Here is a 4849-nt window from a genome sequence, read left to right as displayed (position 1 = left end):
AGAATCATCGGCCACTTTAGAACGGGTATAACAAAGAAAAGGATGGGCAGATGAAGAAAAAGATGACCCTAGAGAAAACCTGAGAGGATTCAGAGTAGAACACTTTTTAAAACAATTAGTTTTTCCAGAGAGATCTGAGATGATATCATCTTTATCAAAACATCAGTAGATCAGCTGTGAGAAAGGAACAAGCCGAGGTGAACACTTTGGGGAAATGTTTACACATGTGCCATTCATCACTCACACACACACACACACACACACACACACACACTTCTGTTGACTGTGTGTGGTGACGGATGTTAACTAGGCTCACTGCGGTGATCATTCCATAACATATGCTCTTAACAAAGAGACAACAGGCCCCAGATAGAGTCACCTGTGCTAAATCCACATTGCCAAACCAAGACTTCATACCTAATTACAGTGTGTCCAGAATTGTAATCTTAACCTGCCCATCCGGAATTTCCTGGTCGGTACTAGTGAGGTCATCTGCCAGCTAGACCCCTGCCATCCCTCAAAGGCAGGTGATCTTCCCTGAAAGAATCTACTCTTTTTCAACTTCCTTGTCCTGACTCGTTCTGCCAATAAAAGTCTTCCATTTTGTACAGCAATTCAGAGCTCCTTTCTATCTGCAAGATAGGATGCTGCCTGATTTATAAATCATTGAATAAAGCCAATTAGATCTTTACATTTACTTTAGCTGAATTTGTTTGAATACAAATAGAGAACAATAGAGAACAGACACAGTGGGACGGGGTTGGGGGGCTGGGGGGAAGGAGAGTGTGGGACGTATGGAGAGTCACATGGAAACTTACATTACTATATGTAAAATAGATAGCCAATGGGAGTTTGCTGTATGACTCAGGGAACTCAAACAGGGGCTCTGTAACAACCTAGAGGGGTGGGATGGGGAGGGAGATGGGAGGGAGGCTCAAAAGGGAGGGGACATATGTATACCTATGGCTGATTCATGTTGATGTTTGACAGAAAACAACAGAATTCTGTAAAGCAATTAACCTTCAATTAAAAAATAAATTTAAAAAAGATAAAAAATTTAAAAAATACTAATATCAAATCATTATGTTGTACATCTGAAACTAATATGTCAATTAATCTAAATTTTTAAAAATGTGATTGCCAAAAAATAAAGTGTTGGAAGGCTGAGAGATAAATTAGAATATGGATGGGTAGAGAGACAAAGAGAAGGCACAAGAAAATAGTTTAGAAAAAATAACAAACGCTGGACTGGAAGAAACATAAGCTGGAAACATAAGCTGGAAGATTGCCGGGAGAAATATCAATAACCTCAGATATGCAGATGACACCACCCTTATGGCAGAAAGTGAAGAGGAACTACAAAGCCTCATGACGAAAGTGAAAGTGGAGAGTGAAAAAGTTGGCTTAAAGCTCAACATTCAGAAAACAAAGACCATGGCATCTGGTCCCATCACTCCATGGGAAATAGATGGGGAAACAGTGGAAACAGGGTCAGACTTTATTTTGGGGGGCTCCAAAATCACTGCAGATGGTGACTGCAGCCATGAAATTAAAAGATGCTTACTCCTTGGAAGAAAAGTTATGACCAACCTAAATAGCATATTCAAAAGCAGAGACATTACTTTGCCGATTAAGGTCCGTCTAGTCAAGGCTATGCTTTTTCCAGTAGTCATGTATGGATGTGAGTTGGACTGTGAAGAAGGCTGAGCGCCGAAGAATTGATGCTTTTGAACTGTGGTGTTGGAGAAGGCTCTTGAGGGTCCCTTGGACTGCAAGGAGATCCAACCAGTCCATTCTGAAGGAGATCAGCCCTGGGATTTCTTTGGAAGGAATGATGCTAAAGCTGAAACTCCAGTACTTTGGCCACCTCATGAGAAGAGTTGACTCATTGGAAAAGACTCTGATGCTGGCAGGGATTGGGGGCAGGAGGAGAAGGGGACGACCGAGGATGAGATGGCTGGATGGCATCACTGACTCAATGGACGTGAGTCTGAGTGAACTTCGGGAGTTGGTGATGGACAGGGAGGCCTGGCGTGCTGTGATTCATGGGGTCGCAAAGAGTCGGACACGACTGAGCGACTGAACTGAACTGAACAGAAGTCTCAAAAAAGCAAAACTAGAAAAATTTTAAAAATCCTAAGAGACCATCTACCTTAATCCCTGGCTGTCATCTGTCATCTCCCATTTCCACCTTCTTTGAAGACACCACCCTGTGGTCCACACTCCCTCATGACCTTGTTCTCTCATACTATATTGCTAACTTCAAGATCTATGTTGATGAACCAGAAGATATACCATAGCCACATACTTCCTTATCCTCTTTAGATGGATATACAGTAATTTGAAATAAAGATATTTCCCAGTCTCCCTTGTAGCAAGGTCACAGAATATAAGCAGAAGTGCTGTGGACAACTTTAAGAGGAGAAAGTGCATCCTTTTCTTATCCTCCTTTTATGCCAGATGGAGTGTTGACTTGATGACTAGAGCCTGGCAGCCAATTTGGACCATGAGGTGAAAGCTACCTACTGAGGACACTGAACAAGAAGATAGAAGCCTGGCCCCTGACACCTATAATGGTATAGGTCCAGCTATCCTGACCTCCGTGAGCTGCTTGTTTGCAAGAGAACAATAGCCATCCTGTTTAAATCGCTGCTATTTTCGTTACATACAGTTTAACCTAATCCCATTCTCAGGAGGTTTCAAAGATGTCCCTCAGGTCACACAGTAAGTAACTGGCAGAGCCAAAATTTGAATGCTGATTATTTTATTCCAGAGCCCATAAGGAAACTCAGGAAAGCGGGATTTACCCCATCTCGAGGCCTTACAGAGGAGACACAGCACAAGGGACTGCACTAATGAGCTCTGGCGAGGAGGGCCCAACAAGAAGCCAAGTGAGCATGTGATGGAGAAAGCAGAAGCAGCAAGAGGCGCAGAGAGCAGAGAGCGCAGACAAGCCTCACCGCACACCTGGCAGCCTCATTCCCACGGTGCTGCGGGACAGCACAGAGGGAAAGCCGGCGCTTGGGTTGAACCGCGACTGGCTGGCTCGATAAGGTTGGGGCAGAGGTGTTTACATACCACTTCTCTGTTCTTTGCAGCATGTCTGGATTATCTTTTTCATCTCCTCCACTTAATTGCTGGGTTCCCCCGTCTCCCAGCTACTCAGGGACCAAGCTTCCCCACACAGAGTCCCCTCAAGCATCTCTGTTTTCTCTCCAAGGGCTCTCGCCCTTTTGCCTTCTCACACTTGTTTCTTCCCAGTCTTCACTAGGCTTTCCTATGGACTCAGCTGGTAAAGAATCTGTCTGCAATGCAGGAGACCCAGGTTTGATCCCAGGGTTGGGAAGATCCCCAAAGGAAATGGCAACTCACTCCAGTATTCTTGCCTGGAGAATTCCATGGACAGAGGAGCTAGGCAGGCTACAGTCGGACATGACTGTGCAACTAACTTTCACTTTTCACATTAATCTTAACACCTAACCAGGGCACTGCTCACCTCTCCTCTCCTCACTGTTCACTTTCACCTTCTGCTGCTGCTGCTGCTAAGTCACTTCAGTCATGTCCGACTCTGTGTGACCCCATAGACCGCAGCCTACCAGGCTCCACCGTCCATGGGATTTTCCAGGCAAGAGTATCCACCTTCTGCTTTAGCCTCTAAATGTGGCTCCTCTCCCAACACCCAGGTCAGGGCTTTGACAAAGGCCTTCTAAGCCTAACAGGTCAAAGCAGTTGTCCTACCTCCTCTTCAGAAGCCCTCCCCTGAAACTACTCCATCAGAGATAAACATCGCCCTACTTGCCAAACTGAATGAGTTTTTCCCCAGTTTCTCTTCCCTTTTAATCTCCAGGGAGCTTTTACTCTCACACACCAGCCCTCATCGTCTTAAAATTCTCCCTGCTTTCGGCTTTCACAGCAGTGATGGCACCTGAGTCCCAAGCCAGGGACAAGCCAGACTGAACTGCCACTCCCAGGCCAAGCGAGTCTGCCCTCTCGGCTTCCACGTCTACCTCCCAGCCCAGGCGGGAAAGGAAGCTATGTCACAACACCAAAATACAGTTCTTTCATCTCCTCGAGATAGGTAGCCAGCTTTGCGGCTCTCGCGGCGCTTCTGGGACAGCAGACAGCACTTCCAGATTGAGCGGCAGTCTCAGCACCTGTGCTTTCTCAGGAGTCTGACAGCCACGCTTCCCACTCCCAGTGACTTGCTCTGTGAAGCTTCCAGGGGCTCAAGTCCTGGTAGGAGGATGAGATTCTCTTTGCAGCCTGTGAATGATGTAGAGGAAAAAAAAAAAAAGAAGGGACTCTCCGGTGATCCAGTGGTTAAGACTTTCCCTCCCAGTGCAGGAGGTGTGGGCTCCATCCCTGGTTGGGGAGCTAAGATCCTAACAGTCCTCAAGGCCAAAACAAAACAGAAAGCAGCACTGTAACAAATTCAATAGAAACTTTCAAAATGATCCATCTGGGAAAAAAAAGAAAGAAAAAGGAAAAACCAATCTGCACCCCCACCTCGCCCCATGGAGTGCCCAGAGATATGACCACAGAAGGAAGGGAGAACGGGTTCCTGGGCTCCCCCGGCCCCCTCCCCACCCCACTGTGCATTCCTCCGCTGTTTTGGCAACAGCCTTGCAGTGTTTCGGACGACAGCCGGCCCGGCACCTGCCCAGCTGCCAGCCAGCATGCCTCTGCTTAGGAAACCTAGTTCAAGAAGATGATGCAGAAAGGGGGGCATTTAAGCCTCTCTCCTTCACAACTGGGCAGATCTCTTCCCTTCCATGGCCAGGGCACACACGTTCTCCCAGGAGAGGCAGGGAGAGGGCCCACACTTGACAAAGAGACCGAACCCCAGCAC

This window comes from Budorcas taxicolor, chromosome 16, assembly GCF_023091745.1.
Source record: "Budorcas taxicolor isolate Tak-1 chromosome 16, Takin1.1, whole genome shotgun sequence".
Taxonomy (NCBI): domain Eukaryota; kingdom Metazoa; phylum Chordata; class Mammalia; order Artiodactyla; family Bovidae; genus Budorcas; species Budorcas taxicolor.
This window is presented reverse-complemented; position numbering follows the sequence as displayed.